Raw genomic sequence first — 21,704 nt, forward strand, 5'->3', positions numbered from 1 at the left:
AGTGGATAGAGCACCAGCCCTGAATCCAGGAGGACCGGATTCAAATGTGATCTCAGATACTTAACACTTCCTGGCTGTGTGACCCTGGGCAAGTCACTTAACCCCAGCCTCAGGAGAAAAAAAAAAAAAAGAAAAAGGAGTGGCTTTTAGAATACAAATAAAAATGACACTGTTAAATATCTGTGCTGTAGATAATTTTATATTATTTTAAGTACACATAATAGTGTTTGTTATGTAACTAATATTTTCAGAGCCAGAGAGACTCTCTGGTATGACAAACAAAAAACAAAACAAAAAAAAAAAACCCCAAACTGAAAGTAGAATACATATCTATTAAGGAAGTCCCTTGTTTCTGTGTGCTTGACACAATTCTATATAGAGGTTGTTTAATGAACTTTTTTTTCAAAGAAACTTATTACAAAGATTTTCCACCCAGTTAATTGCTTTTACATAATTTTAATTGCATTGATATTGTTTATGTCATACCTTTTCTTTGTTTTTTTTATTAATTTTTATAATTATAATATTTTCTTTGACAGTACATATGCATAGGTAATTTTTTTACAACATTATCCCTTGTACTCCCTTCTGTTCCGAGTTTTTCCCCTCTTTCCCTCCATCTCCTCCCCTAGATGGCAGGCATTCCTATTATGTCATACCTTTTCAATTTTCTGTAATCAAAATAGTTTTATTTCTTTTCCTGTGATTTTTTTCTATTAGTTAAAGAACTTATCCACTATCAATTTGTATGAAATGTACTTCCTTCTCTGTTGTTTTAGTTTATTCATTATGTGACCTTTTTGTATCTTGGTAACTTCGACATTTGGAGTTTATTTTGTGTGAGATGTTCATCTCAATCTAAATTTGGTCAGATAGCTTTTCATATTTCCAAGCAAAGTTTTTTCTTTCTCTCTTCCTCCTTCCTTCTCTTCTTTTCCCCCTTTTTTCTTTCTTTCTTTCATGAGTTTTTGTTGATGTCATATATATATATATATATACATATATATATATATAATTATTATTATTTGCTTAGGCAACTGGGATTAAGTGACTTGCCCAGAATTACACAGCTAGGAGGTGCCAAGTGTCTGAGATCAGATTTGAACTCAGGTCCTCTTGACTTCAGGGGGCGTGCTCTATCCACTGCTCCATCTAGCTGCTTGATGTAATATTTTTTAACATCATCTTATTGTCCCCTCCCGTTACTATGAAAAAAAAAAAATCACATTTTTAAATGGGAGAAACCCCACCCCCAGCATAATTGAGTGATATATCAAATAAGTCCAAATACATAATACCTGGGGACTTCCCATTTCAATCAAGGGGTGTTTTGGGTATGTATTCTCATATGTCTTCATTCAAGTCCTATTTTATTTTGATAATTTTGTTGGGTTTACTTTTGATTTTTGGTATGTAGTTATTCTTTTCATTTGCATTATAATTGTTGTGTAATTTCTTCTTGCCTCTCTTTACTTTATTCTCCATCAGTTCATATTGATCTTTCCATACTTCTCTATATATGCACCATTTCTTACTACTCAGCATTATTCCATTATGTTAGTGCATTACAATTTGATTAGCCTTTGCTCAAGTGATAGGTATTCATTTTCTTTCCAATTCCTAATTATCACAAAATATTCTGGAAAGCCACCTAAAAGTTGCATCCTAATCCCTTCCAACCTTTCCACTGTGACCTCAGAAATGCTTTTTTCATAGACAGCAAATTATCTTCTGTTTTAAATCAATTCCTCTCCCCCTCCTCAAGTTTACTACCTCTTATTGAAAACTAGTTTTCCCTGATGACTCAGCCTCCCTGGCCACCTTTTCCAGTACTGGATATACCTTCTCTCCTTCTCCTAAACTCGCTAATCAAGACAGGTAGGTTAGAATATTCCTTGCTTTCAATGACCACTTTAAGATTCCTTTCCTTCTTTACTCAATAATATTTTTAAACTTTGAGATTCATGCTATTTGTATCTGGCACTCAATCAAAATTCTGGTAACTTTTTTTCTACATACCATCATCAAGTCACTTCCCCTTCTTCATTAATAACTTTAATACTTGGTTTAAATTTTTTCTCCCTTCCCTAACTTCTGCTCTCATATTAGGGGACTTCAATATATTTATTTATTTATTTTCTATGAAATATCCTAACCATTAAGATACTTAGTCTACTCATCTTCCATGAGCTATTCCCCCACCCCACCTCTATTAGTATTTCTACACTGGAAGATGATCTTTGTAACTTTTGAGAACTTTATAACTCTTAGAGCAGTTAAAAGGAGTAAACATAGATACGAGTGGAGATATAAGCCTATTTTTGTGAGATAATATCCAAAAAATCTCCACAAAATTAAATTATTGGTGAGAAAAAGGATTCTACTGGGAAAAAGGAGAAAATAAGAGTTAGAATGGGGTAAATTATCTCACATGAAGATGAAAAAAGACCTATTAAAATGGAAGAAAAATTGAGGTGTGTAATGGGAGGTGCCTGAATCTAACTTTCATTAGAATTGGCTCAAAGAGGAAAGACTATATACACTCAAATAAGTCTACCTATGGGGAAGTAGAAGAGGAGAATAACAGGGAGAGGGAACTGATAGAAGGAAGGGTCACTAAGGAAGATGATGGTCTGAAGTAACTTATGAAAAGCAACTTCTCACAATTGTTAGAAGGGAAAGAGTGAAAGGAAAGAGGAAAAAAATAAACAGGGAAAATAGAATGGAAGAAATGTAGTCAGATATCACAACTGTGAATGTGAATGGGTTGAACTCACCCATAAAATGGAAAAGATAGCAGAGTGGATTTAAAGCTGATGTGTTGTTTACAAGAAACAAATTTGAAGCAGAGGCACACATAGAGTAAAGATAAGGGGCTGGAGCAAAATCTCTTATGCATCTAATGAAGTAAAAAAGGCAAGGGGAGCAATCATGATCCCAGATAAAAACAAAAGCACAAATAAATCTAATTAAAAGACATAAGGAAGGAAACTACATTTTGCTGAAAGGTACCATGGACAAGAAAGTAATATAAATACTAAAATAAATGCATCAAATGGTATAGTACTCAGATTTTAAAAGATGTTATATGACTTATAGGAAGAAATAGACAGTAAAACTATACTAGTGGGGAACCTCTACTTTCCCTCCTAGAACTAGAAAACTATCCATAAAATAAACAGAATAGAAGTTTAGGAGGGGAACATAATTTTAGAAATTTAGATATAATAGACCTCTGGAGAAAATTGAATGGGAATAGAAAGGAATATATCTTTTTCAGAGCAGGGCATGGTACCCACACAAAAATTGACCATGTGTTTAGGCATAAACTCTTCAAAATCAAATTCAGAAAATCAGAAATATTTAATGCATTCTTTTCAGACCATAATACAATAAATAGCATATGCAGTTAAGAGCCATGGAAAAACAGATAAAAATTAATTGGCAACTAAATAATCTAATTCTAACAAATGAATGGATCAAAGAATTAATCATAGAAACACTCAATAATTTCATTAAAGAGAATGACAGAAATGTGACACCATAGAAAATTTATGGGATGCAGGTAAAACAAGACTTAGGGGAAATTTTGTATCTCCAAACACTTATAAAATGGAAATGGATAGCAGAGGGGATTAAAAACCAGCATGTTGTTTACAAAAACCAAAGTTGAAGCAGAGAGGCACACACAGAATAAAGGTAAGGGGCTGGGCCAAAATATCTTATGCTTCAGCTGAAGTAAAAAGAAGCAAGGGTAGCAATCATGATCTCAGACAAAAACAAAAATAGAAATAGATCTAATTAAAATATTAAGGGAGGAAATCACATCTTGTTAAAAAGGTACCATCAATGTAGATCAATGAATTGGACAAAAAACTTGAAAAAAAAACCTTTAAAAAGAACAAATTAAAAATCCTAATAAATCACCAAATTGGAAATCATGAAAATCAAAGGAGAGGTTAATAAAATTAAAAGTAAGAAAACCATTGAACTAATAGATAAAACTAGGAGCTGTTTTTATGACCCCCTACAATCTAATAAAATAGATAAACCCTTTATCATGTGATTTCAAAAAGAAATGGAAAAAAAATTATTAGTATCATAAATGAAAAGGGTAAAATCACCTTAATGAAAAGGAAATTAAAACCTTAGGAGCTATTTTGTCCAATTATATATCAGTAAGTCTGACAAACTAACATGAATGAATTACAAAAATATGAAATTTTCAGATTAACAGAAGAAATAGAATATCTTAATGCTACTGTCTTAGAAAAAGGAATTAAGCCATCACTGTAGTAGCTCTTTTTGTAGTGGCAAGAAACCAGAAACTTAGTGGATACTCCTTGGAGAATGGCTGAATAAATTATGGTATATGAAGTTATGGAATATTATTGTTCCATAAGAAATGATCAGCAGGTGTAGAGGATCACAGACAGTGGGGGAACTCTGGGTGAGATATAAAACTCTTCATCCCAGAGAGAACCTGCTGACAATGTCTGGTTCTACTCCTCATCTCCCCTAAGGGCTCTTGGCTTTCCTGAGAAGTCAGGGGGCAGTGACAACCTGTGTTGTGACTTCTGATAAAAAATATCCACCTCTAGAGAAAGAACTGTGGAATCTGAATGCAGATCAACATATATTATTTTTCACTTTTTTGTGTCCTTTAATCTGTGTTTTTTTCATAAAATGACTAATATGGAGATATCTTTAATACTAAAGAAAAAATGGATTTGTAATGAAGTAAATGACTTCCAAACATTATATATATATATATTTCTGCTTTCTACATTTGGTGTCTACCTGATCCACTAACCTGTGACTCCAACATGTGCAGCAACCACAACCCAGTAAACTGGTTCAACAGATGGGTTAAGCCAGGTTGAGGATAACCAAGGAGTCTCAAATCCTACAGTGAATTAGGGAGGTGCATAACTCAAGCATGTGAAAACTTCCTCCAGTGGAATGGATGGATGAGAACAATTTGTACAATGGCCATGAAGGCAGATGAAGCAGGTACTGTGGAGTACTTCAAGCTTGATTAGACATAAAAGACACCAAGGTCATCTACTGCATCTCAATTCTTCACCAGTAGTCTTGACTATTATGTAAATGGACAGTGATGACTCTAGAAGAGAGAATAAGGTTGATGACTTCATGCAACTCTTCCTCACTTAAATCCAATTTACACACAAATCAAAAGACATTACCATACCATTTTACCATTTCTAATTATTTCAAAATCCTGTGACAATGCGGGGTGGTGAAGCGGCAGGTGTTGATACACTGTGACTGTAGGAACAGTCTTGCACCCAGGCAGCCCAGGCCATAGTATTGTTCTCTCACTGGAAGCAATAGAATTCAGCAGTCCCTGGATGTTCAAGCAGCCTTTAAAGATCAGACTGCTTACCTCTGGGTATGAGGAAGGGAGTAGAAAAGGTACCCTGAAAATTGTCTGCTTACTCAGCCCTATTCTAAGTACTGTGGCAGGCAGGGATCCTGCACTGCTTTTAAAAACACTAAAAAATGTACAAAAACTTTGGCCAAGTTAATTCCATTCGCTATCAGTATATGGAGTATCCACACATTTATAGACAACATAAAATCCAATAGACCAGAAAAATGACTAGAACTTATTGTGAGAGAACTCAACAGGTATCACATTCAAATAGCAGCCCTGAGTGAAAAAAGGTTAGCAAATGAAGTTCAGCTTGCTGAAGCAGGAGTTGGATACTCATTTTTCTGCAGTGGCTGCAGTGAAGGGGAGTCCCATGAAACTGGTGTAGGTTTTGCAATCAAAACAAATTTAATCAACAAGGTTGTACACCTACATGATGGACCCTGATGAAGTTAAAGAAAAATTTTATGAAAACCTGAAGACCTTTATCATTAATGTGCAAAAAGAAGACAAGCTTATAATTCTGGGTGACTTTAATGTTAGAGTAGGCTCAGATTACCAGAAATGGCAGGGTGTCCCTGGGAGAATGGAGTTAGAAACAGCAAAGGAAATGGTCACTTCCTACTGAAGTCTTGTGCATCTCATAACCTTCTCATTACTGACATTGTATTCTGCTTTCTAGCTTGAAGCTGCTATGGTTCCAGCAGAAGACAGAGACCTCCAGCCCTTGCCCCTGAATTTCTGCTCCCCAAAAGATAGAAAAGGAGGAAATGATGGGTCACGAAGAGTGCTTTTTGAAAGTGTAGTACTGGGATAAATTATTCTCTTGAGTTTTTTGATATAGCTGCTATTTTATCTAGATGGATTTTATTCTTGGATATGTCAGCCCATTCTTTCTAGCAGCTAGCAAGGTCATAAGTCTTAAGAGCTGAACTTGGTATAGAATATGAAGTTCCCATAGAAGAAAGAAAATACAGATATGATCTGAATTTAGGATTGAAAGTCCATTTGATACCATTTACTTCATTTCCTCAGCTGTCAAACTAGTTGGAGAAGGAAATGGCAAACTACTTCAGTATCTTTGCCAGAAAAATCATAAAATGGAGTCATGAAGAATCAGACTTGACTGAAAGTGTTATGGGAACCACCTGTTAATGGCTGCTGGGATCTAATTCTGACCAGCAGAATAGATCCTGTCATGTGAGAGGATGATAATGATACAAGGAGACTGAGAGGCAATTGCATTCTGGGATCTTCTTCCTCTTCCCTCTTGCCTCCAATTTATTTTATGCAATTCACAAGCAGCATCTAAGTCAGTAAAGGCTGACTTGCATTTCCTTCAAGTGCTTATGATTTACACCTGTGGGGTTTTTTGTACTTAGACGTGGTCTTTGACCTAAAAGTACTGAATAATCTGAATTCAGACCCCAAGAAGTTAGAAATAATATCTTATAATTGTATTCACAACCTTCAGAATGTGCGATTTTATGGTTCATTGTGTTTAATGGATACATGGGATTCTTTTATTTATTCCCAGAAAATGAAAGTAGGAGAAAGCATGCCAGTAGGGAAACCTGCCAGGGAACCAGAGTTAAATGTTTTACAACTTAAGAAAATGATAACTTCTCTATTCCTTGACACTTATTACAGTAATCATCCATGAAGAATTAAAAAAATTTTTACTTGTTTTTTTATTTTAACATATTGCTTTATGAATCATGTTGGGAGAGAAAAACCAGAGCAAAAGGGGAAAAAACATGGGAGAGATAAAAAAAAAACCAGAAAAAAGAAATGAACATAGTACGTGTTGATTTACATTCAGTCTTCTTAGCTCTTTTTCTGGATGCAGATCGCATTTTCTGTCCAAAGTCTGTTGGGATTGCTTTCAATCATTGATCCACTATGAAGAACTAAAGCTTTCATAGTTGATTATTCCACATTCTTGCTGTTATTATATACAATATATTCCTGGTTCTGCTTATTTTGCTCATTATCAGTTCATGTAAATCTTTCCAAACCTTTCTAAAATCAGCTTGTTCATTCTTTTTTTTTAATAGAACAATAATATTCCATTACCTTCATATGCCACAACTTGTTTAGCCATTCTTCACTTGATGGGCATCTATTCATTTTCCACTTCTTTGCTACCACAAAAAAAGCTACTACAAACATTTTTGCCTATGTGGGTCCTTTTTTCCTCCTTTATGATTTCCTTGGGATACAGATCCAGTAATGACACTGCTATGTAAAAGGGTATGCATGGTTTTATAGCTCTTTCAGCATAGTTCCAAATTACTCTCTTAGAATATTTTTTCATGTAACTATAGATGGTTTTAATTTTATCATCTGAAAATTGTCTGTTCATATCCTTTGACCATTTAACAATTGGGGAATGATTTGTATTCTTATAAATTTGACATAGTTCTTTATATAGTTTAGAAATGAGACCTTTATCAGAAATATTAGCTGTAAAGACTTTTTCTAGCTTTGTACTTCCCTTTTAATCTTGTTTCTATTGGTTTCGTTTGTGTAAAAACTTGTGTAAAAACAAGTTTAATGTAATCAAAACTGTTCATTTTACCTTTCATAAGGTTCTCTAGTTCTTTGTTGGTCATAAATTCCTCCTTTCTCCAAAGATCTGATAGGTAAGTTATCCCTTGTTCTCCCGATTTGTTTATGGTATCATCCTTTATGCCCCAATCATGAATCCATTTTTACTTTATTTTGATATGGAGTATAAAATGTAGATCTATACTGAGTTTCTGACACATTATTTTCCAGTTTTCCCAGCAATTTTTGTCAAATAGTGAGTTCTTGTAACATGCCCTCCTGGCAGTTACAATTACTAGTCTGCCCTAGGCCCAACAGAGTACCTTTGACCACTGACCTTTGCGGTGTCAACTCTACCTGGCTCGCCTCCTCTGAGGCCTTCAAAGGTCTCTGGCCATGATCTCTTGAATCTATAGTTTAATAACCAGTAGTGCACTCAAGAACAGCCACATGTAATCTTAAAAGCCTTTATTATACCTACTCACATAGTGCCCTGACTTGATGCCCTGACTTGTTGGTTCCCTAGTGAACACCTGGTCTGAAGACCCACGTGTTCACTACCAAACTCCTTACCTCTCGGCTATCCATCAGCTTGGCTTGGCTTGGCTACCCCAGGCTAGGGAGCCAGGTTAAAGGGAGAGACTGCTGTCTGCAGTAAGCTTATAAAGGGCCTGTGAGGTCACACACACAGCCAATCATCAAGAGAGTCACCCATTACGAAGCTATCTCAATGTGGCCAGAATCCCACCCACAGCGCAGTCCTATATCCACAGAGAATACTTCCAGGCCACTCAATCTCCTGTTGCACTTGGCACCACCCATTTAAAGGGCCCTTACAAGTTCTTATTCCAGAAACTGGAGTTTGGGGGTTTATCAAATACTAGATTGCTATAGGCCTTGATTATTGGGTCATGTGAATCTACTCTATTCTCCTGATCTACCACTCTATTTCTTAGCCAGTACCAAATAATTTTGATGACTGTTTTAGTTTTAGGTTTGGTAATGCTAATCTTTTATATTTTTCATTAATTCCCTTGATATTCTTGATCTTTTGTTCTTCTAGATAAATTTTGTAATTATTTTTGCTAGCTGTATAAAACAACATTTTGGCAGTTAGATTGGTATGGCACTGAACAAGTAGACCAATTTAGGCAGAGTTGTCATTTCTATCATATTAGCTCAGCCTAGCCATGAACAATTGATATTTTTACAATTGTTCAGATTTGACTTTATTTATGTGAGAAGTGGTTTTTTTTTTTTTTTGTTTTTTTTTTTTTGTTTTTTTTTTGAGAAGTGTTTTGTAATTGTGTTCACATAGTTCTTCATTTTGTCTTGGCAGGTAGCCAAGCATTTTATTTTGTCTACCATAATTTTAAATGGAATTTCTCTTTCTATCTTTTGCTGATGGGCTTTGTCAGTAATATATAGAAATACTGCTGCTTTTGTGGAATTATTTTATATCCTGAAACTTTGCTAAAGCTGTGATTTGTTTCTAATAGGCTTTTGAATTCTCTGTATATATTATATCATTATATGAAATTATATATGATATGATATTCATCACACCATCTGCAGAGTATAATTTTATTTCCTCATTGCTTATTCTAATTCCTTTACTTTCTTTTTCTTTTCTTATTGCTAAAGCCAGCATTTCTAGTACAATGTTGAACAGTAATGGTAATAATGGGCATCCTTGTTTCATTGCTGATTTTATTAGAAATGCATTCAGCTTTTCTCCATTGCAAATTATGTTTGCTGCAGGTTTTAGATAGACACAGTTTATTATTTTAAGGAAAGCTTCCTTTATCTCTATGCTCTTTAGTGTTTTTAATAGGAATGGGTGTTGTATTTTGTCAAAAGCTTTTTTTGGCATCTATTGAGATTAAGGATGAATTTTTAAGGGAATCCCCAACTTTCCCTAGCATGATTGGCTTAGAGACTCAATTATTTTAAAAAATGGATGGAAATACAGATAGGATGCTTGAGATATAATATTTTCTCAATATCTAGGCTCCATACAATTCTAAGGAACATACTAGAGAAAAAAAAATCTGTATTTCCACTGAGAAAATGCTAACATCTTCTACTGCTACTCTTTCTCTTCCGACTGTAATGGGATTTTTACACCGAGTTCTTTAAACTTAGTTAGAAAACAGGAGCATAAAAATTTAATTCAATCCTCTCTGCTTGTAGCTTTCCCTTGATTTAACTATGGGCCAGACCTTTAATATTTCCAGACCATAATTTTCAGGCCATGTAAAGCAAGAATGCTCTGTGTTACTTTCCACATAAAGGTGTAAATCTCAAATGGGAGAATAGCTGTAAGATGCTTTATAAACCTCTAAAAATGTTGATTTAATTATTTACAAATAAAGTAGGTTCAGGCTTTTAGTTGGAAAAGGATTAGCAGTGTGAGCTTGGACAAGTCACTTGATATCATTTGCCTCATTTCTTCATCTGTAAAATTAGGTGGAGAAAGACATGGCAACTTACTCAAGCGTCTTTGCCAGGAAAACCCCAAAATGGAGTCACGAAGACCTGACTGAAAGCAGTGAATAACAATAATTTGGATTCAGACCCCAAGATTCAGAAATAATGTGCTATAAAGACTGCAATGTAATTTCAACTTTCAAAATATGTGATTTTCTGGTTCATTGTGCTTAATGGACCCCATAGGGCTCTTTGCTTTGTTCCAATTCAATGAAAGTGGGACAAAGTTTGCCAAGATCAAAACCTCCCAAGAAGCTGGTTGAGTGTTTTATAGTCTGAAAGAACGATAGCTTCTCTTTTCCTTGGCATTTATTTTAATAATCATCCCTAAAGGAACATTCAAGGGGGAATCCCCTGACTTTCTTGAGCATTATTGGTTTGAGACTCAATCTTTATTTGTTCCAGTGGTGAAAGGTGTTTATAAAATCAGCCTCTCCATTACTGCCCTGCAGCATTCACCTTGCAGCCTCCTCATTCACCTGAGTAGAAGACATCCCAGGTGGGCTTGTGTTTCTCTGAGGCCTCTCTTCCCTCCCTTTTTACTATAAAGCCTTTTTCAAGTGTGGTTGACAATGTTTCTGTGGGCAGGGGCTCTTCTGTTTTCTTTTGTGATCTTAGGGCTAATAGGTATTAGGGTCTAAATAGAACCTGAATTAATAGGATGTAATCTTGAGAGCAATGGATACTTAAAAAAATTATCTAGGACTGAACTCATTGAAAGATATATAATAAGCAGATAAAAAATGTTTCAAAAAATGATTTGTTCTGCTAAAAAGCTATTAGAAATAATTCATAACTTTAGCAAAGTTGCAGGATACAAAATAAATGCACATAAATCCTCAGCATTTTTATACATTACCAATAAAATCCAACAGCAAGAGATACAAAGAGAAATTTCATTCAAAATAACTGTCGAGTTTGATTTCTCTAATATATGTCCTTCTCTCTTCTAGTGATGATGGGTTCTATCCCTTCAGGTGACAGCAATGGTCATGAAGACTAACTCCAGAGAACATTTGTTGGACCAGTGGTGAAACCAATGTTGAATTAGACACATGGCCAAGAAGTGTTCAGAATCCCCAATTCTAAGCAGGCTTTTCTTTACTTCTCCCTCTTCTATGTAAGGTTTTTTTTTTTTTTCCCCTATAGCATCCCTTCTTATCTCTCTGTTGCATGTAGGCAAAACTGTAGCTCTGCCAACATCTTAGTCATTTAATAAACATCAGTGCTGGATATAAACTTTCCTGAATCCCTTTGCATCCATATTGAAGCCAAATAACCTGTGTTTTTATGAACTAGTAAGTGGCTCCTGACCCTGGGTTGGAATTCTGAGTGACCACATTTTTTGACCTCTTAGAGAGCCATGGGGAAAATAGGATGGAAATACACAGTTAGTTATCATAACTGTGAATGTGAATGGCATAAACTCTCCTACAAAATGGAAGAGGATAGCAGAGTGAATTAAAAGCCAGACTCCAAAATATGTTGTTTACAATAAACACATTTGAAGTAGAAATAGAATACAAACAGAATAAAAGTAAATGGTTGAACTGCTTCTGCTGAAATAACAAAAGCAGCTCTAGCAGTCATGTTGTGTAACCTCCCACCCAGAGGTTACTGATTGTCAGTCTTGCCTAGTCCCAGACCTTTAGAAATGCAAGCAAACAATAACAAAAAGAGTGAAAATGCTATCTTGTAAACCACTCTCAGTCCCCACAGTCCTCTCTTCTGGGTGTAGATGTATCTCTTTATCACATGATCATTAAAACTGACCTGAATCATCTCATTATTGAAAATTCCATCAGAATTGATCATCGTATAATATTGTTGTTGCTATGTACAATAAAATCCTGCATCTTCTTATTTCACTTAGCATTGGTTCTTGTAATTCTCTTCAGGTCTCTCTGAAATCATCCTGCTGATCATTTCTTATAGAACAATAATATTCCATAACATTCATATGCCATAATTTATTCAACCATTCTCCAACCTGGGAATCCACTCAGTTTTCAATTTCTTGTCACTACAAAAAAGGCTACCACAAACTTTTTGCACATGTGGGTTACTTTTCCTCCTCTAAGTTAACCTCGATTTAAAAATAGAAATTGAACAAGCCATCAATGAACTCCCTAAGAAAAATCTCCAAGGACTGGATCTTAATGAAACTATTTGGAAAAGTAAGTAAAGAAGAGTCCTTCCAAATTCCTCTTATGACATAAATATGGTGCTATTACTTAAACCCGGAAGAACCAAAACAGAGAAACAAATTCATAAAAAAATTTCCCTCATGAATATTTGTGCAAAAATTTTAAATAAAATACCAGCATAGAGATTATAGAAATTTATCACCAGGATACTACAGTATAAGCAAGTGGGATCTATATCAAGAATGCAAGGATGCTTTGATATTAGGAAATTTTTTTTAGCATAATTGATTATATAAATATTATGAAAACTAATATAATTGACCATATCAATAGGTGTAACAGAAATTATATGATTATATTAATAGATGTGGAAAAAGCTTTGACAAAATATGGCACCTATTTGTATTAAAGACACTAGAAGAGCATAAGAATAAATGAAATTTTCTTTAAAACAATAAGTAGTATTTATCTAAAAGTATGAACAGGCATTATCTGTAATGAGAATAAGTTAGAAACATTCCCAATAAAATTAAGGGTGAAACAAGGATGCCTGTTATCACTTTTCTTATTCAATATTGTACTAAAACATTAGTTTTATCAATAAATAAAGAAAAAGAAAGGGAAGGAATTAGATTAGGCAATAAGAAAACAAAACCATCACTCTTTGCTAATGATATGATTGTATACATATAGAGTTCTAAAGTCAACTAAAAATTACATGAAATAATGAATAACTTTAGCAAAGTTGCAGGGTATAAAATAAACCCACACATATCATCAGCTTTTCTATGTATCCCTAGCAAATCCCAAAAGCAAGAAGTAGAAAGAAAAATTTCACTTAAAATAAGTGTGGACAATATAAAATGTTTGGGAGTCTACCTGACAAGGCAAATTCAGGAACTGTATGAACACAATTACAAAGCACTTTTTACACATGACATCAGATCTAAATAACTAGAAATATCAATTATTTATAGATAGGCTGAACTCATATAATAAAAATGACAATCCTACCTAAATTAATCTACATATTAGATACCATATTAAGCAACCTGCCAAAAATTATTTTATTAAGCTAAACAAATAATTAAATTCATCTGAAAGGACAAAAGGTCAAAAATATCAAGGATGTTGATGAGTAAATGCATCAAGTAATGCATTTGAGTATTTGAGTAAATGCTCATTGAGTAAATTGCAATGAGCAATGAGTAAAATGCAAATGAAGGTGGCCTAGCCAGACCAGACCTAAAACTGTGTTGTAGAGCAACAGGTATCAAAACTTGTTGAGAATCTAGCTCCAATGAATATTGAGAGTATGGTTATGAATTTAATATTTTCACAAGCCAGGCAGGAAATTTGTCAAGGCAATTCTGTTTATCTACTCTCAAAACTAATGTTGCAATAATACTAAACAATTTTCAATAATACTATTTATCTAACAAAGTCATACATTTTATAGTTTGTGATGCCTTGTTCCAATTACATGCATTGTTCACCAAGATACCTTAAATTTGTCTCAATCATGTCTTTCATCATTGTCAGGGAAGATGGTGAGCCAATCCCTGGAACTGTGAGCAGCTCTTACAGACCCTACAGGTCTGAAGTAACACCTAGACTGGATTCTTTCTGTGCATGGACTTATTCAGTACTGGCCCTCTATATCTCCCGTTTTCTTATTCATAAGTTGGAGGTTTTGAAGTTCGGTTCCCATAGATGAGAATGAATGAATAACATATTGGAAAGCACAAGGGGCTAAGCCAATGAGTAGAAGAATGACACATGTAAGATGCAAAATCATAGAAGTCAGATTATTTACAGGATCTATTTTTTTTAAGCCACTCAAATATTTGGTTTGCTATGGTATCCAAAACATGGCAGAAAGTAGTGTCCCTGGAATAGTCCATGCTATTAGGACTATTCCAGGGACACTACTTTCTGCCATATTATCTGCTAAAGCAGCTCACTGAGTTATATCCCAAGTAAGGTTGAAATTATATATAGCTTTATTTATTCTGTTCCTTATTTGACTCCATATCACATTGGTGGTATCATTATCCCATTCATATGGAGTTACACATTCATGAGTAAATCTATAACCACAAGCTAGTTGTAATCAAGTTTCCAAATTATTTACATGATCCCCTAACCACAATAATGATTGTTCCAATTACGTTTAATTCTTGTTTTAGTTCATATCTATATTAATTTGTTCTTTAAGAGCTTGTGATATATTTTTAACTAAATGATCTGTGAAAAAGGTAGTCATTGCTAGAGCTGCTAGAACTCCAGCAATGAATAATCCAACAAATCTCCTTTTTCTTCTTCTATTTTTATCTAGTTTTCTTTTAATGGTATCTCAAACCCATTCACGTGCTGACCTATACCAATTGTGATTGATCTTAGTAGGCACCATCATATTAGATGGGTGTTCAATAATAAGAACCATAAGCAATGAGTTAGAAGACAATGGGATAAAACCTAAGTGTAACATTTTACAATATACACTCCTGGCACAGTCATGATTTGGATTCCAGTACCATTTCTTAAAATGGTGTCTGTAGTTAGCAACATCTGTGTATATTTTAAACATGCCTGTACAGTATATTTTTGAGGAGCCGAAACAGTGTGGAATCCCATATCTGAGATGTGAACATTTGTCCTACCCTAAGTCCAAAATCCACTGTAACAGGGGATCTATCTAGACACTAGGTAATTTGGGGTCCGTTCACCAACCAGTTCCAGTTCCCCTCAAACCAATGGGGCCCAAAATCCTTTGGGGGCAGGGGCAATGATCTTATCTTCTAAAACTACTTCCTCCTGAGTCATTTATAGGGTCCCATTTCTTTATTTTTTGGAGAGGGTAGTATTGATTGATTGCTGATTGAAGCATGCAATGGTTGATTTAGCTTCTTGAAGCTGGTCAATACAGCTATAGCTGACCCAAATCTAGAATAAAAAACAAATCTAACAAACAGAGATGAGAATAATCTGAGATAGAAAGGCAAGCACACAAGCACACACTTTACAAAAGATGTTGAGAGGCCAATATAAATTGGCCAGCAACTTTTCATGTAAAAATTGTATTTAGCATAGGACACACAATACAAAAAAAAATGTTAAAAAATGTTTCACCCTTGGTTTCAATAAATAATAAAATAACAGTTAGGTCTCACAGATAATTAAGTTAACTGCTTTTATATTATTTTGGAAACCTTTAAGGGATTTATTTCATACATACATAAACATCTAGTAATAGATAGATGACTAGTCCAAATATTAATTCACCTAGTTATTTTGGATATAATAACTACATATTTTCAAACTGAAAACAGCAAGATATTACATAATTGAACCATGCTCATGGATTCTATTGACCATTTGCTCTGATTATAGAAATTTATTATAAGAAGGGGTATGATTATAATATCATCAAAACTGGTCCTTCAAGCCTCAGACTGGGAGTATGCATATGACAGGATAAAAGTTTGGAAACCAATTATAACAGCTCCAACCTATAGCCAGCCTCAAGAATAATCAGGATTTAGGGAGACACAACTGGGAAACTAGTCAGAAGAATCCCAGTTTGGGTGGATTTTTTAAATATTCTTTTCCTACTCTTTTGTAAGGTATTATTGCTATGTGCTATCCTCTCCCCTCCCCCTTTTTTATTAAAATATCCTGATGGGGAGCAGCATAACAAAGAATACATATTTCCTCTAAAAAAAATCAGAATCTACTACTCTAGGCACAACCATAAGCTCTAGAAATGATTGTGAACTATGTCCTAACATGTGACCTAGCATATCAGAAGGAAGATGACTCAAGACTCCAGTGGGGAGAAAACATATTCCCATATTGTCAGTAATTCATTGTGACACGGAGGAAGACAAATCAAGAGCTGCCCTGCCTTGGGTAGCATGTACTAAATTTTGTATTATTAGTGAGTTGGTACTTTTTTTTTTTTTTTTTTTTTTTTTTTTTTTTGCAGGCACTACTTGAGAGGGAATAAGGCAAAGTGCAGCTCCCATTGTTTGACCTGTCTGGAAGCTGGCCCTAGGAATAGTTTCCCGATATAAGATTATCTTCCTTACCATTCTGAGAGTGACATTGTGAGGCCCAATGTCTGCCCTTCCTGCATTTTGGACATAAAGTCAAAAGTTTATTAGCATTTTCAAGGGCAAGTTGTCTCAATAAAATTTGAGCTGCCTCCCCATCGCTGTTAGAAGGCTGAATTGCCATCGTTAAGCAACTGACAGTCAACAAAGGTCTCCTTGGGTCCTTGCATGATTTTTGTATAGAATGCCCCTCTGTCCCTGCCACCTGGTTGATTTTGTCCTATTCTGATTCAATATGGGTACTATATTGATATCAGCTGGACAATAACCAGTCTTATATCTTGTATCTTAATCCTCATGTTAGCCTGGTGATAAACTACTTTCACCTCTTTTTAAACTTCTTTTTCTTTAATCTTTGAGTTTACCAAGGGATCACTCTCCTCTGCTGGGGCTTTCACGTTGCAATCTGAGTTCTAACTGTTGGAGTCCAGCTCCAGTGAATATTGAGAGTGTGGTTATGGATTTAATATTTTCACGAGCCAGGCAGAAACTATTAAGTTTTAATCAAATTTATTGGTCTGAGAGGAAGGGTTTATATATTCTTTTGCAATACTATATTGCAAAAATACTAAACTTTTTTCAGGCATCTTAATGTACATTCCAAGGTTACAGGTATACATCATTTCCAACATTCCAGTTTGACATTAGCATTAAATAGTAATTAGCAGTGTTAATCTACTTATCTAATAGTCATAATTGGAACAATTAGTAGTAACAAACTCTTGTCTAACAGCCATAAATTATTGCAATTAACAGTAACAAACTACTTATTTAATAGTCATAAAATGAAACAGTAACAAACTATCTAACAAAGTCATAAATCATATAGTTGATGATGCCTTGTTCCAATTATATGCATTGTCCATCAGGATACCTTAAATTTATATCAAGCATGTTTTTCTTCAATGTCAGGGATTAATAAGGGAATCATTCTTACATCATTTGTCTGTGTACAATTAAATGGGTAACTATGTAGAGCAAAGATCAGTATTAGTCAAATGTTGAAGAAAGCATAAGAAAAGATATGAGAGGTATTTGAATGAAGTCAATCCTAACCTACTTATATAATTAATTGCCATTAATTTCCTTTATATTACAGCAAAACTACAGCAAAAATTACATCAAGATCAATTATAATGTATTGATATCTTTGATTGACACTACAATAAGACTAAAAGTTACAAACACCTGATTATTTTATAAATACCTATTTTACACAGTGTTCATAGAACAGTAAATGTCTATGGTGAAGAGTTTATGTTTATACTTTTTGAGAATTTTAAAAGAAAATGGGGATTGTAATCTTGGATAAGAGAAGTCTTCTATATTCCATGTGATGTCCAGCTTAAGAACTGCAAGAGGGAATAGACTTGTTTTTCTTGGCTTGCCACAATATATTCCCATATATTTTCCTTGATTGCCAATCTAGGAAGTGATTTACCATCAGTTTAGATCTATATTCTTTCTTCTAATCCTGTCTCCTATAGCTAAATGATCATCCTTGCTTCCCAGAGTCTCTGTCTGGAAACTAATGTTGATGAGGTTAGTGGCAGTCTGAGAGTTATTAAAATCCCCTTATGGTCTGCACAGATTTTTCAGGAAAGAATCCATGAAACCCCGAATTATTAATTGGCAAAAATGAAAGTTTATTGTTGGACAGGAAGCCAGTTTTGCTAAGAGACTGACTTCTACAGTGGCAAAGTCCTTTTAGGGAAATGGAGGGTGACACTGAGAAGAGAATGCTTTCTCAATGGGCAGGGTCCTAGTAGCTGAGCAAACTACTTTGAGCCTTCTGCAAGGAGTGAGTTTAAGGAAACCTGTTATATGGGTAACTTTTGGTGGAGAGGACAGCCTGAGCTGATCAGATAAGGATTTCTCAATTGAATGAGAATTTAGAATTTCAAAAAGATTAATAGGAGTTGATTTGCCCTTGAATAGTGTTGCTTCTCTCATCTTGGAAGGATGGGCCCTCTCTATAGACTCCTTGAAGCCTGGGAGATCCTGATTAATCAAATCAAAAAGGGGACACAATTTAATTTTAAAGGGAACAGTTTCCTTTCCCCTTCAATATGAGAGGCTATATCTATACTATAAATCAAGCTCTAATGTCATGTATAATTTAGCCCATTCAACTTTTTTATTTTATGTATTTTTAATATATTTGATTCCATAATATTTGCCAAAATTTTTAGTAGGTTCTGTGGGGTACAAAAGAAGTATAAGTCCTGGTCCACACCTTCAGAAAAATTATAATCTTGTTAGAATAAGATATCAATCTTTATAAAACAATGAGTGGTTGTAATGAACATTCACAGCTGGACCATCTTACCTGGCTATGGGAGATTGAGCTGTAGTGAGGAGAATGAAGTCTGTTGCTCTCAGGCTAATATCTATGGACATGGCACGACTGTTCGGATCCTGTCTTAAATGCACTCTGATGATTAACTCTGTCATAATCTAGGGGCTAAGCCAAAATCATGAAAAATATGGATGGAAATACAGATAGGATAATTTAGGTAAAACATTCTCTCTATATATTGTCATCTGGGCTTCATACAATTTTAAGGAACATGCTAGAGAAAAAAATTTGGACTGACATTGAGAAACTGCTATAAATTTCTTGGATTTCTATCTTTTCCCAACTGTAATAGGATTTTTACACAGAGTTCCTTAAACAATTTAGTTAGAAAGAAGAAACATAAAAATTTAACTCCATCATCTCTGCTTATAGCTTTTCCTTGGTTTAATCCTGGGCCAGGCCTTTAATCTTTCCAGGCCATGTAAAACAAGAAAACTGTGTTACTTTCTACATAAAGGTGTAAAAATCAGGTGGGAGAGTACATATAAGATGCTTAATAAACCTCTAAAAATGTTGGTTATTTTTATAATTCACAAGTAAACTGGTTTCAGGCAGTTACTTGGGAAAGATTAGCTGTGTGAGTTTGGACAAGTCAGTTGATGTCATTTGCCTCATTTCTTCACCTGTAAATCTAGGTAGAGAAAGACATGGCAACTCACTCTAGTATCTTAGCCAGGAAAACACCAAAATGGAGTCATGAAGACCTGACTGAAAGGAGTGAATAAGAATAATTTGGATTCAGACCCCAAGAGGTTAGAAATAATGTGCTATAAAGACTGCAATGTAATTTCAACCTTCAGAAAATATGATTTTCTGGTTCATTGTACTTAATGGACCCCATAGGGCTCTTAGCTTTGTTCCAAGACAATGACAGTGGGCTAAAGCTTGCCAAGATCAAAACCTCCCAAGAGCCCATGATTGAGTGTTTTATAGTCTGAGAGAATGACAGCTTCTCTGTTCTTTGGAACTTATTTCAATAATCATCCCCAAAGGAACATTCAAAGGGGATTCCCCTGATTTTCCTGAGAATAATTGGCTTTGAGCCTCAATCTTTATTTGTTCCAGTGGTGAAAGGTGTGTATAAAATCAGCCTCTCCTCCATTGTCCTGCAGCATTCACCTTGCATCCTCCTCACTGATCTGAGAAAGGAGAAGACGTGGTAGGTGAGCTTGTGTTTCTCTGAGGTCTTTTTTCTCCTTTTTGCTACAAAACCTTTGTCAAGTGTGACTGGCAATTTTCCTGTGGGCAGGGTCTCTTTTTTCTGTTTTCTTCTGTGATCTCAGGCTAATAGGTATCAAATTCTAAATAAAAGCTGAATTAATAGAAAGTAAATCTCCTGGAGGACCCCAAATACTTTAAAAAAATGATATCTCTAGGGATTAACACATTGTAAGGTATATGAAAGGCAGATGAATAATGTTTTTAAAAATGATTTTGTTAATTGAATTATATGCCTGGCTGAAAACTGTAATCTAAATACAGAAAAGATTAATGGTATTAATGCCATATTAGAAACAAAATTTAGAAAAGATCAAATTTTTATATTGGTTCAATTTTTTTATGAAATCATATGTATATATAAAATCAGAAATATTACAGCAACAAATCCACAAAGCATTTATCAATGTTAATCTGGATTCCAGAACATCTCTTGCATCCCAGTCTGGCCTCCACAATGAAGCTTGTCATAGGCCTTTTCCTCTTCTCTATCCTGTGTGTGCACAGTCGTGGAAAGGAAAGCCAGATATCTGACGAGATTAGTATAGGTAAGATCATATTAACTGGAAATTAATTTGTATATCTGACTATTCAGTCTAATTGGGGAGAAAATCACTTTTTATAGTCCTACTCTACATAAACCTGTAAACGATGAGAGGAAAACTGTTTCACCTAAAAAGTGGTTTACCTCTAAGGAAGAAGGGTCCACAGTAGTGAGTATAACTCTCAACTCTCTCTCTGTGTATGTGTGTGTGTGTATGTGTGTGTTGTGTAATCGTGGCACTTCAGTTCTAGCCCAACAGAAGAAATAGTGTTCAACTATGGTATTGTATGAATCAATGTAAAATAAGAAACTTTTCTTCAGACAGTTGTTTTTACCTTAGGTCCTTTCTGATAGAAGTGAAATTGTATTAATAAAAGACTAAAATGTAAACATGAATTAAGTTTAGAGAGAGAATCCAGGATTTATTAGTTGGACAAAGAAGGAATCCCTGTTTTATAAGGTATATCTTAAGATTATCAACAAGTCATTTTTTTTCTGAGAACAAGTAGTTTGGGGCAATTCTTCTATGACATCCAAACTTGAACCCTGGAAGGTAGTTTCATGTACCCAAAGAGCTATGTCTGTGCTTTCTGAGCTCTTCTGATGAATGATGATCGTGTTGTGTTTCAAAGCATTTTGTTAAAACCTATAAAAGGGAGAGGCAAAAGAAGGCAGACTTGATTTTGAATCATCCACTAATTAACCAGTTTATGAAGACACCAGCTTGATTGAATTTCTTGTTGGCATTCATTATGTTTATTTACTAAATGAGGGAAAAGTTGGATGGAGGATTTGTGGTTTTCCTAAATGAGGGAAATGTTGGATGGAGGATTTGTGTTTTAAAATTTTTGTATTTCTGAACTTAACAGACACTAATAAATACCAA

This window comes from Sminthopsis crassicaudata, chromosome 6, assembly GCF_048593235.1.
Source record: "Sminthopsis crassicaudata isolate SCR6 chromosome 6, ASM4859323v1, whole genome shotgun sequence".
NCBI lineage: Eukaryota > Metazoa > Chordata > Mammalia > Dasyuromorphia > Dasyuridae > Sminthopsis > Sminthopsis crassicaudata.